General features: G+C 37.6%; 1 protein-coding gene across 1 annotated transcript in view; it reads left to right on the forward strand.

Moving 5' to 3' along the window:
- The first annotated feature begins 302 nt into the window (after positions 1–302).
- The window catches only part of SLC8A1 (solute carrier family 8 member A1), a 442,272-nt gene continuing 428,582 nt past the window's right edge, over positions 303–13,992 (forward strand). The window contains exon 1 of the mRNA XM_061155536.1: positions 303–451. The gene's annotated coding sequence lies outside the window, so the exon portion shown is untranslated. The remainder of the gene's footprint in view (positions 452–13,992) is intronic.

The raw sequence follows: 13,992 nt of genomic DNA on the forward strand, positions 1-13,992 counted from the left end.
AAACCCACATCCTGAAAACTCTATGTGAGAATCAGGTTAAAAATTGGTTGTTCTCTAACCATCTAGAGAGTAAAAATGTAGAGAGTAAAAATGCCAATCTGAACGTGTGTTTGTGAAAAGGCATAGTGGCAGGATGGCAGGTTGGGAAATGGGCCTGGCTGGAAGGATCTCTATATGTGTATTTTTATCATCCATGTGTTGGATGAAGCGGAGAGCTGCCAGATAGCTTCTTTTCGACAGCTTGGAGTTACTGTTGGGAACAGATCCATGTATGGAAGCGAAAGCCGAAAGGCACAGATAAGCAGAGATCCAGCTATGCAAACCATGTTTAGAGACACTTAAACGACAAGCATCCCAGGTTCTTTCTTTCTGGTAAATTTGGAGAAGCCATCACCCCGGGTCTTTTTTCACATCCAGCCCATGCGGACTGATCGGCCAGGCTCAACCAGAGGTAGGTGCAGGGCTTTTGTGATGAAATGTTTCTAAAGGGTCATTTGTGAATATTCCCTCCCAAGCTCTTGAGGTCCCTTAAGGGAAGCTGCCAAATAATATTTTGAAAAAAAGAAAGATTTGGTTTGGGGCTGGTGACTAAGAGGTATTTAACAGTTCTGCCTTCACAAGACAGGGCAGCTTGGTTACAGAGGGAAAGTGGCAGCAAAGAACTGCTCCCAAATAGAATTTTTTTCTCTGGGGCCACTTACTGTTTGGATTTCTGTGGATATGAATCTCCCTCAATATTGCCGGCACCTTGGAAACGGGCCCCAGCTTCCCGTGGGTTCCGATACTGTGTATTTTAGGGGAGGGAGGTAAGCTTTGCCTTCTTCCTTGCTTGCTCGTCGGAATCCAGCATAAACTCACATGTGTGGCTAGTTCTTCCTTAGACCTAGGAAGAGCTGCTTGTAAATGACATTATTATTTTTGGCAGCTGAAGTCATTTTTGCAGTGTTTCTCAGTAGATGGGAGGTTGATTACATCCCGTTCAGAGATTCTTGGGTTGTTTTCACAAACATGGGGTCTTGCGCAAGTTGAAATTGCTGCAACCAGCTGTAAGCACTAGACTCTTAGTACCTTCAACGTTTCTCTCTTTGTTGATAATGACTGAAAACTAAGGAGCTTGAGGGGAAAGCTATGTGATGAAGATTTTGCCATCAGTGATGTTCAGGGGATAGTACATTGTGGCAGAATCACAAAAGCTAGATGTCTTGGGGTCCAAAGTAAAAGCAAGAATATGAAGACAAGAACAGTGTCAGAATCACTATGACTTTCGTTTCCAGGATGCTGGTTAACTGAGCCAAAGCTTATCAGATGCATGTTGAAATGCTACTCCAGCTAATTACCGAATGGTAATCATTAGATCATTAAGCATTTCTTTTAAAAGTGTCAGCAAAATCTATGAACTTCTGCAAAACACAAACGTGGGGGCAGGGGATTGCAGCTCATAACTATAAAATGTCTGTTTGTTTTCAAGATTGAATTAAAAGCATTTTTACACAAGATAATGGAATTTAAATTCAAAATTTCGCTCATTGAGAATATTGTGTCTATATTTCACGGAAGATTTGAAACAACTCTTCATTTAAGTATGTTTTTAATCTTAAGATAGAACATGAGAAGGAAAAAAGAAAAAGAAAAACTGAGTGTGATTTTTCCTTCTCTGATGACATATATGACATAGAAAATAATTAATAAACAAATGTTAAGAAAATAATAAAAACAGCTTGTAATACTGACCAAGGAGATGGTCTTTGGATAAATTACATATCTGGGGAAAGGATATAGGCAAAGTGACTTAAATTGTGTGTTGGGTTTCTTCAAGTTGTGGATGTTCTCTAAGACCAAAAAATGTGGCAGGGAAAGAAAAAACAACGTTTTATTTCCATAAGAATATGTTATCATTACTAAAATAATTATCATTCTAAATTTTCATCAAATTACTCCTTTTTATGTCTAGTCTATTTAAACTGACAGCATGTTATATTAACAACATATTCAAACTAACCCTTTCTACATCCCTAAAATAAGCTATTTTACTTTATCTAAAAATACTAATATTCTATATCTGCAGGCGAGAGAGAGGAGAGAGAATAAACTATGCCTTCTCTTTTTAAACTAACAGAGCTAACTAAACTGTCATAACTTCAGCTAAAGTGGAACAGGCCTTCAAAAGGATGGAGTTAAAATAATTAAACACTTCATACCAGTCGGCTTCCGAAAGAAATAGCAACCAGCAAGAGTTTTGGCAATTTTCAATATATAAAAGCTTAATCTAAATTATGTCACTAGTGTTTGTGATTGGATGCAATGCATATAAGACATATACTGTTTCTCATTTGCTTATTGCCAAGTGCGTTTCAAGTGTGTACCCTTCGTGAGAAATGTCTGTTCCTGTTTTTCTTTAGTAAACAAATTTATGAAGCATAAGTAATAAAGAATTACTTACTGCTATCTTTATTTATAGTATGTAATCTATGAAAAAAAATTGACCATAAACTACTTGCCCTTTTGACTTATGACTTCTTAAGCATTTGGTGATGACTGTACGTGTTAGAAAATCTTGAGCTCATATTTTGAGAAGAAAATTGGAAGTGTTGATGATCTTATGTGAAAAAAATATGACTTGAATGCTCTATGCTATAGTTAGCTGAGGTAGAAGCAAATTCACAGAGGCCAAGAATGATAGAAAAGTTGAATTTTGTCCTGAAAGCATAGAGCACAGATCTGAGGTGTCTGTCTGTGAAGGGCCAGACCAGATAGCTCTTGAGCCTGGCTGCTGCAAAGTGAGCAGGAGGAACAGATGTTTTTAGGGGCTTTGATGTGAACAATATCCCTGAAAATGTTTGGGGAGAATTTGTATAAAAGTAAGAGTAGAGATTCGCCTTTCCAGAGACATGGAAAATGGTGACCCAGAGGAAAGGCCTTTAATTTTCAAGGAAATGAGAATGACTACTCTAAGGAAAAGAGAATCTATTGGGAACTTCAAATAAAATAAAAATTTCTCTAATGATTAAAACTGGACATTCCATGGCAGATAATTATTAAAGTATCTTTAAGATATAAAAGTATCAATTTGAAAGTATCAGTTCTTTAGCGCTCAGCCTTCTTTATGGTCCAACTATCACATTCATACATGACTACTGGGAAAACCATAGCTTTGACTGTACAGACCTTTGTCAGCAAAGTGATGTCTTTGCTGTTTAATACACTGTCTTGGTTTTTCATAGCTTTTCTTCCAAGGAGTAAGCACCTTTTAATTTCATGGCTGCTTTTGAACTGTGGTGTTGGAGAAGACTCTTGAGAGTCCCTTGGACTGTAAGGAGACCAAACCAGTCAATCTTAAAGGAAATCAACCCTGAATATTCATTGGAAGGATTGATGCTGAAGTTCCAATATTTTGGCCACCTGACGTGAAGAGCCGACTCACAGGAAAAGGCCCTGATGCTGGGAAAGATTGAGGGCAGGAGGAGAAGGGGGCGACTGGGGATGAGATTGTTAGAAGGCATCATTGACTCAATGGACATGAGCTTGAGCAAACTCCAGGAGATAGTGAAGGATGGAGGAGCCTGGCGTGCTGCAGTTCATGGGGTCGCAAAGAGTCGGACACAACTTAGCAACTGAACAACAAAGAAATGAAAGGGGACAAATTACCATGGCACTTAGTCTGCTGAGGAGAAAATGACCTTTTCCATTCCATTGACACTTTCCCATGAAATGAGCCATGGTTCTCAACTCATGAAAATCACTGCGTGAGGAGTAGAGGAGGAGATGTCCACTATACCCTTGATGAACTAAATATTCTCATGGGAGTCCAGGCAAAGGTAGCTTGTTTTTTTTAATCTACCCCAGGAAATTCTAATCTGCAACCCACACTGAGAACCAGTTTCTTTTTGCAATAAAAAACTGGTCATCAGTCCAGTTTATCTTGTTGGGGGTAGTTAACAGAACAGCTGAAGATAAAAAAACATGCTGTTTCCCCGAAAGGTGATTTCTTGGAAGTTTGATTGAAGTAATATTTTCTGACAGAAAGCACCTATTGAAAAGTTATATTTAAAAAGCTTTCACTAGATATAGATCTATTTCATATCACTCATATCCCCTGGCCTGAATGCTGGCCACAATTATTGAAAAGTAAAAATATATGTATGTATATGTGATGTTATGGATCTTAACTACAGCTGCCAAGTGAAATTTCATATTGTTTTTAGCTAATTATCAAACAGCCATCTTGAAAGGGCATATTAATTTTGGATAGCAACAGTTTTCTAAGGATTAGGAAAATTATTGCCTTTTTTTGCCTTTCCAAGTGTCAAGAACTTTGGAGAGAGGGTGAATGATTTTATGCAGATGATATATTAATTTATCATGTATCAATACATATGAATAAGAAACTAATGCCAGCCACAATACTAAGAGGCTACATAGGGCCACACAAGACTCCTTGCACTTGTCAGTTAGAAACGAAGACTGGGCTCTCTGAGCCCTGCAAAAATGATGCTGGGTTGAATGCAGATAGAGGATAAATAACTCTTTTAGATTTCAGCTCAGATTACAGAGGACTATTTGAGAAAGGGGGTGGAAGCAGTGATTAGAATGATGACTGCTGAGGATAACTTCAGTCTGACAGCCTAGGTTTCAGGTCTGCCTTCAATGTATTAATGGCTACGTGAATTTGGACAGCTAACATCACCTTTGTAAGCCTCTATTTCCCTCTCTGCAAATTGTGGATAGCAATAACCATATCAAAGGGATTAAGTAGCGAAGAGCAAAAAAAGAGTTTAGCTTAATTGCCTGTAAATGGTGGTACCATCTTTGTAATCAATATTAAAATCAGATGTATTGTTCTTACGAGACTCATTTCACTGTCATTAGAAATACTTGACAAAAGAGTGATCACATTTTAAAGAGAGTGTATGAATTCTTGAATTCCTTTCAATTCAGCTTCTAAAGTTAACCCACCACTAATACTGCTCATTTGGGAGATACTGATTAAATACTATTTAATCAGTTGATAACAAACATTGACTTTCCCTCTTACTCCAAATCATATCATGGTGAGTCTGGAAACTATTATTTAAGATGTCAAAAATAAATACAGATGTATATTCACTCACAAATATGAAAGACATACAAAAACTATATAAAAAATGAAGTCATATCATAATAGAAGAGAAGGGTACCACTTAAAAAGACATTTCTTTAATCATTTTCTAAACAAGGTCTGTTTTACATAGAGATAGACGAATCCATTGAATATTTACCCTATTCGGAGCAATGCATTATATTCCAATTAATAATATATTATTATAATAAAGTCTCATCAACAGTTCGCTCTCTCAGAGATAAGATGCAATCATATGTAAAATGGCATATGTATACTATTATGCTGTTATTATGCTATTATCAATTGCAAGCTATTGTTGAATTACATGTAAACAAATAGAATATTAACAAACTATTTCTAAATCTTAACTTTACTGCTGCTTTACCCATATAGATAAAATATTATGAAACAAAAATTCTTTTTTTTTTTTTTTGGTTAAAAGCCTGAGTTCAAGATTCAGACACATCAATAAAATCCCAACTATGCTTCTTATTGTCATTCTAGGCAAGTTACCTAATAACTGTCTAGAGGTGTGTTGAACTCCACTGTTTTCCAAACACACTTCTAAGGGAGTCATATATATTAATTTATAAATTCTAAAAATGACCCTACAAGATTGGCAGTCATTTTGCTAAAGGAGAGTGATTTTAAGTCACATGCCCAAGGTCACACAACAAGTAAACAGAAGAGGAAGAATTTGAAGGCTATTCTTAGCCTCTGTATTTTGCAGTCCCACAACTGTTTCTCTGCCTTTAAAAGATAGAAACAAATATATTAATGCTTAAAAAAATTAATGTATGAAAAATATACAATATAGTGTCTGAAAAGAAGTGAGCGCAAACCATGTTATTCTTCTTAGATTCAGTTTAGTCACTCAGCTGTGTCCTACTCTGCGACCCCATGGACTGCTGGACGCCAGGCTTCTCAGTCCATCACTAACTCCCAGAGCTTACTCAAACTCATGTCCATTGAGTCAGTGATGCCATCCAACCATCTTGTCCTCTGTCGTCCCCTTCTCCTCCCACCTTCAGCATCAGGGTCTTTTCCAATGAGTCAGCTCTTTGCATCAGGTGGCCACGTTATTGGAGTTTCAGCTTCAGCATCAGGCCTTCCAATGAACACCCAGGACTGATCTCCTTTAGGATAGACTGGTTGGATCTCCTTGCAGTCCAAGGGACTCTCAAGAGTCTTCTCCAATGCCACAGTTCAAAAGCATCAATTCTTCGGCTTTCTTTTTTTTTTTTTTTTTTATTATTATTATTTTTTTTTTTCCAGTGGGTTTTGTCATACATTGATATGAATCAGCCATGGATTTACATGTATTCCCAATCCCGATCCCCCCTCCCACCTCCCTCTCCACCCGATTCTTTTTAGTCCAACTCTCACATCCATACATGACTACTGGAAAAATCATAGCTTTGACTAGATGGATCTTTGTTGGCAAAGTAATGTCTCTGCTTTTTAATATGCTGCCTAGGTTAGTTGTAGCTTTTCTTCCAAGGAGCAAGAGTCTTTTAATTTCATGGCTGCAGTCACCATTTGCAGTGATTTTGGAGCTGAAGAAAACAAAGTCTCTCACTGTTTCCGTTGTTTCCCTATCTATTTGCCATGAAGTGACGGGACTGGATGCCATGATCTTAGTTTTTTGAATGTTGAATTTTAAGCCAACTTCTTTACTCTCCTCTATCGCTTTCATCAAGAGGCTCTTTAGTTCTTCTTCACTTTCTGCCATAAGAGTGGTGTCATCTGCATATCTGAGGTTATTGATATTTCTCCCAGCAATCTTGATTCCAGCTTGTGCTTCATCCAGCCTGGCATTTCACATGATGTACTCTACATATAAGTTAAATAAGCAAGGTGATAATATACAGCCTTGACGTACTCCTTTTCCTATTTGGAACCAGTCTGTTGTTTCATGCCCAGTTCTAACTGTTGCTTCTTGACCTGCATACAGATTTCTCAGGAAGCAGGTCAGGTGGTCTGATATTCCCATCTCTTTTAGAATTTTTCACAGTTTGTTGTGATCCACACAGTCAAAGGCTTTGGTGTAGTCAATAAAGCAGAAGTAGATGTTTTTCTGGAACTCTCTTGCTTTTTCAAGAGCAACATTTCCAGTGGATGTTGGCAATTTGATCTCTGCTTCCTGTGCCTTTTCTAAATCCAGCCGGAACATCTGGATGTTCACGGTTCATGTACTATTGAAGCCTGGCTTGGATAATTTTGAGCATTACTTGGCTAGTGTGTGAGATGAGCGCAATTGTGCAGTAGTTTGGCATTGCCTTTCTTTGGGATTGGAATGAAAACTGACCTTTTCCAGTCCTGTGGCCCCCTCTGTGTTTTCCAAATTTGCTGGCATATTCACTGCAGCACTTTCACAGCATCATCTTTTAGGATTTGAAATCGTTCAACTGGAATTCCATCACCTCCACTAGCTTTGTTCATAGTGATGCTTGCTAAGGCCTGCTTGACTTCGCATCCCAGGATATGTGGTTTATTGTCCACTTAATCTGATTAATGAGGAATCTAATTATTTGAAACAATGTTTCTGAGTACCAACTATATAAGAAATAGTTTGATTGTCCTTTATAAGCTAACATTTATAAATTGTTGGCTAGACACTTTTGAGAAACAGAGGTCAAATGATTATTTTGTGACTGTATTCCATTCTCTTTACATAATCCTCTCTCTGTTTCATAATACCTACTTTTCCAATAAATGTGTCAAAACTTGTATATCCTTACCCCCAAGTCTTCACTGTTATACAGCAGAAATGATTTGTATAAAAATGATAAAGTGAGATAAAAATTCTTTAAATGAAAGTATTGTATTCAGGGTCCCATCTCACAGACAGATTAAATCACATTTAAATTTCAATTCAAAATTTTAAATGAAGAACAAGAGATATACTCAGCATTCAACCTACATTTTAGATAATGCTTATGAGCATCAGACTTCCAGGAATTCAATATATAATTTTCACCAATATTATAGAGTGATATATTCATTTATGAAAATTATAATTAAAATGTATTTATCTGTGGTAATACAACTTGTACAGAAGTTAGTAGCTTATTTTTTTGCAAATAAAATGGAATGAAATATTACCTTTTTTCCCTCTACTTTTTATCAGGCATGTGCAAAGGATTAGAGTTCAAACCCACCTTCTTTCACTCTATGTTTATGCTATTACACATTCAAGAATATTTATTATACTCTTTCCCCAGAGATAATTTTGCTGCTATTAATTTGAATATTGTTTGCCTTTAAAAGATAAATATCTATTGTGATTCATGTAGGGGATAAGGAAAACAAATAAAAGAATGAGTGATTTAAACAAAAACAAAAAAAAATGAGGTTACTGTAGTTCCCATAAGTCTATAGTCCCTAATAACTTAAAATTCTTAAATTATCACCAATCAACAATGCTACCAACAAACAACCATAATAATTAGTTAACTTAAAGCACATAATTTCTTGAGCAATATAAAACATTGAAAAACTAAAACAAAAGCACAGCATGCTAAAAATCAGACACCCACTATTTCATTATAAAGAAACAAAATTGAAGTAACACTTAGATACTGAGTTTTTGTTCAATATGTGTTTACCAAAGCCACAGTTTAGGATCTTTAGGGTAACACAGACTAAATAAATAACTAGTAGAGAAAATATATGTCCCAAAGCTCTTTTTCTCCTTCAATAATCCATTTGGGTTAAGCTAAAACAAAATGTGCCCAATTTACTGGATCATTTTATGTTTTTCAAAGGGATATCTAATAAATATTCACTGAATAGTTTGAGAACCAGTTCTTCAAAAGTTCACTGAGCTTGTGATCTTCCAAAATGCAATCAGAGAAGGAATTATTCTTCAGCATCTTTGGTGCAACAAGCAGTCTTGTTATCTAAAACCAGCGCCTATGAAATATTGTATAAAATGAATCACCATCTCAGATAATGAAGACAGGCTTACATGCTACTAAGTCTGAGAAATCTTGCAGATAGATAATATGGGTATGACCTTGTTGTTAAGCTAAATGATGGTTTAGAATCTAGATAAGGTGTAGCCCATCCCTGACCTTGCAGCATCCATGGCAGACATCAGTCATGTCATTGTCACTGACTGAGCCTAGGTTGGTCTCAAAGTCATTCTCACTCAGATTATTGCAGGCAGCCATAGCTAATTGGCCAGAGTTAATACATAGGATGAAATGTGGCTGTCATCCAATCATGGAACCATCTCCTGGAAATAGTTAACCCTGAAAGAATTGATTAAACCCGGGCCTCTGGTTTTAACACAAAGGACAAGTTATTTAACAGTCTCTATGTGAAATAGTAGAAGAATGCCTAGCTTGTGTGTGTGTGTGATCAGGGCTTCAGTCATATCTGACTCTTTGTGACCCCATGAACTGTAGCCCGTCAGACTCCTCTGTCCAGGGGATTCTCCAGGCAAGGATATTGGAGTGGGTTGCCATGCCCTCCTCCAAGGGGTCTTCCTGACCCAAGTATCAAACCCTCATCTCCTGCATTGTATGTAGATTCTTTACTGCTGAGCCACCAGGAAGCCCTGTATGCTTAGCTTATGGAATTGCCAGTTCAAGTTCCAACTTTAACAACTTCATCCATATATTTGCATAGTTATTCTAAAAGTATAGGAAAGTCTTTTGAATATTGTTTTTGTTGTTTTGGGAGGTGATAAATGTACAAATCACCTAAGGGGCTTCCTAAGTGGCACTGGTGGTAAAGAACCCCGCTGCCAGTGTAGGAGCTGTAAGAGACACATGTGTGATTCCTGAGTCAGGAAGACCCCTAGAGAAGGGAATGGCAACCCACTCCAGTATTATTGCCTGGAGAATCCCACAGACAGAGGAGCCTGGCGGGCTACGGTCCAGTCCAAAGGGTCACACAGAGTCAGATACGACTCAAGAGACTTAACACACAACATTTCACACCAGTGAAATTATGTGACTCTGCTGTTACTCTAAACCTGTTGGGTTCCTGGAGCTACATTAAATACCAGGAGACACAATGCTGAAGACCTTGGTCTTGTGGGGCAAAGAATCGCAGAAACAGGCTGTCACAAGGCAGTTTCAGAAGAACTATAGGAAAGGGTTAATAGCACAGGCCAGTGGGGACTCAGGGAGGTGGCATCACTTGCAAAAATCTAGAAGGAAGAGAAAAATATGCCACATTAGGGGTAGGAAATGACAAATAGTTCAGCATGGCAAGAGGTGGTTTTTGGTTGTTTTGGTTTTGGCTCTTTATGGAAGTATAATATTCCCACAGAAACATGTGGCAATGCATTTTCATAAACAGAATCCACTCCTGTGTCCATGTACCCAGCACCTAGATCAAGACACAGAATCAGTATTAGCACCTCAGAAGGTCCCCTGATAACATTTTCCAGACATTTTTCCCCTCAAAGGTAATCACCAGACTGATCTCTAAGCAGTGTTTTGCTATTGCTAAGATTTCAGGTGTGGACTAGCCAGAGATGAGGCTGGAGAGGCAAAGGCAGAAAAAAAAATTCTCTTTTATCTTCTGAAGAAGGTGGAACTTTGCTCTGAAGGCAGTAGGAATGGGAGAGCAGCTGGGAGCACAGAAAGGTTCTAGCCAAGACTGACCAGAGACGTGACACCTCTTAATTTTGTATCTCCACTACCATTTTCTGACACAAAATAAATAATTCATTTTGAATAAATTAATTTAGTCAGATGAATAATTGAGTGGACAAATGGATGTTTTTTTTATTATTATTGTTATTGTTATTATTTTGGCTCTGCTGGGTCTTCTTCATTACTGCACAGGCTTGCTTTAGTTGCAGCGAGCAGGGGCTACTCTTCGTTGCAGTGTGCAGGCTTCTCATTGCAGTGGCTTCTCTTTTTTGCAGAGCATGGGCTCTAGGGCATGTGGCCTCAGGAGACAAACGGGCTCAGTAGTTGCAGTTCCTGGGCTCTAAAGCACAGGCTCCACTGTTGTGGTACATGAGTTTAGTTGCTCCACAGCATCTGGGATCTTCCCGGATCAGGGATAGAACCTGTGTCTCCTGCATTGGCAGATGGATTCATTACCACTGAGCCACCAGTGAAGCTCCCGAATAGTCTTTATTTACTCTAAGTAATGTATTTATTATTGAAAGATATGTAAAAGCATACACATATTCTAACAAGTCACACGTGTGCTAAAGGGATACAAAAAAAAAAGAATTTTAAAATGATTACTTCATTCTTCTTATAAGAACCAATAAGATAAAGCATGTAATATGTTTGGTTCCTAGCACATAATAATTGGTCAATAAATGGTAGCCATTATTGTTGTTCATTTAGTAAGCATTTATTGAGCATTTTTCTTTTCAAATACTGTGTTTTGTATATAAAATGATGACTAAGACATAGCCCTTTTTCTCAAATAATGTATTAATAAAGATCCAGGATATAAAGATGAAGAAAAGAAAATTTCCAGACAGGCACGGGTGCTCAGGTTCCCACAGACTCCTTTCTCCGGAAAACTGCAGTGGCGCTCTCTCCCCCAGGAGAGGCCTTGGCAGGATGCTGGAGGGCCCGGTCTGCCGGGTCTGGTCTCTGGGGCCAGGGCTGGGTTTCCCTCATGTGTGGCAAGAGCCCTACACGTGCTGTGCTTCTTCCCCTTGGCATACAGCTCACAGCTCTTTGGCCAATAGCAGCTGTGGAAATTGACACTCGTGTGCTGGAGGCGGCTGATGGGACAGATGTTCAGCTAAACTGCACTTCCTCCTGCTTTGCTCCTTTGGGTAATGCTCTCATGGTGACCTGGAATTTCAGACCTCTATATGGAGGCCCTAAACAGTTTGTTTTCTACTACCACGTGGAACCCTTCAAACCCATGAGTGGGCATTTCAAGGACTGAGTGGTCTGGGATGGGAACCCAGAGCGGTATGATGTCTCCATCCTCCTCTGGAAGCTGCAGTTTGATGACAATGGGACATACACCTGTCAGGTGAAGAACCCACCTGATGTTGATGGGCTGATCAGGGAGATCCAGCTCAACATTGAGCAGACTGAAAAGAAGAAAAACTCAACCAGGAGGGAAAAAAAGGCTTCTGTTTCTTTAGAATACACAGACAAACATTCTTACATGGAAGCTGGAGATTTCCCAGAGCAAGAACCCTAAGAGTCAATGGAAGCTTTTCTTTGGCTTTTTCAGTTGTGATCTGTCTTCCAACCAGCGCTGCAGTATATAGCCACCTAGATGAGCAATGTTCCTCTGGAGCCAGCATAAGGCTCTTGAGCAGATACCACCAGACTCACAAACAGCTCTGCTACTAAGATTTTATTTAATTTTAGAGTGCAAATATTTTTCAAATGCTCACTAGCTTTTGTATACTAAGAAGCTATATTTTTGCCCTTAAACACTCCTTGTGGACTATGACTTATATACTCATATATTGGCTTCAAATGAGATAAAAACCAAATTGTCTGTCACATTTCCTTTGGTATATTAATTTCTTTAGTGCAGCTTTCTAGCCACTAATGTTGACGTGTTTACTCTTCTCACATTCTCAATTAAAAGGTGAACTAATTCTCTCAACAGTTGTGGATTAATTAACAGAAAATCCTACATTCAAACTGTTAAATAACAGTTTGATTTTTATGACTTTCCTTAAGTATGAGACACATCTTATTTTATTGAATTTCTTTCAATACTATAGATGGCAGGTCTTTGTTTTTGTTTGTTTTTGGTCAGTTGATCCAAGGTTTACGGTAGCACAAGCCAGAACCCCAGAGTAACTAGGGAGGTGACATAAATGCTAATAGATAGACAAATGCCACCTCAAGATGAAATGCTTGTCACCTTTTTTTGTGCTCTGACAATCAATCAACAGTTCTGATTTTTCACAAGCAGTGAATGACTGTTTAGCTTATATATTACCCACTTCCAATTCAGTTATTTATAACAACAGAGGAAAATCTATGTTCATTTGTAGACTGGAATCATTACGCAGTTAAATGGAAGGATTCTGAAATAATATATTACAATTTAAAATTTAGGGTTAGTGAAAAAAAATCAACCCTAAGTGATGATAATTTTCTCTAGTGTCATACAAAGCTCTCAGAACTGGAAGAGATTATTTAAATTTTTTTCTTTCTTTTATTTATGTTTTGTTTTAATACAACTTGATACTTTCAGTTTTCACCAACTAGGCTGAAGATGTTATTTCTTTTAACAAACTGGAGTTTCAAAATAGTTTATTGTATTTAAAGATGATGAACTTTGATATTTTTTTCCCAATACTAAAAAAAACGCCACCCTGGTATAATTTACACATGAACTTGAAATGCTTTCCATACTTGTCTCATTTTGCCTTTTATGCTGTCTAAAAAAGTAGTTTCAGTACCCAGTTTTGAAACTAAAAATCAGATTCAAAATCCATATTACCTTTCATTCACATTTTCTATTTTTCTCTACAATTCAACCTTTGAAAATATGATAACTGGATATTTTTTCAAACAGATGGCCTGAATGAAGTGTAAAGAGGTAGTTAAAAACTCATGGAAGGTGTTTCCAGCAAAACTTGTAGTTTCTGTGTCTTGGCTAAATACTCAAGGGTTAATACAGCCACATTGTTCAGTGTCTCCTACTTAGCGAGAACTTTTGTATTGTAATTTATTTTTTATTGTGCCTTAAACACTATGTAAATAACCATCAGTAATAGAGCATTGCAATTATAAAAAAAAAAAAAAAGAAAATTTCCAGAGATTGATCACAAGGCAATAGTCCAGGACAAGTCAAAAGGAATGTAAAACTGGGAGGGAAGGTAGAAGCCAAGCAAAAAGTTTTATGCCTTCCTCATTGGATAAAATTGTGATGTGATAAAAGCGAAGATAAACCACAGAGTGATGAGCAGGAATTGTTCTAAA

The sequence above is a fragment of the Dama dama genome, chromosome 11, assembly GCF_033118175.1.
Source record: "Dama dama isolate Ldn47 chromosome 11, ASM3311817v1, whole genome shotgun sequence".
NCBI classification, from domain to species: Eukaryota; Metazoa; Chordata; class Mammalia; order Artiodactyla; family Cervidae; genus Dama; species Dama dama.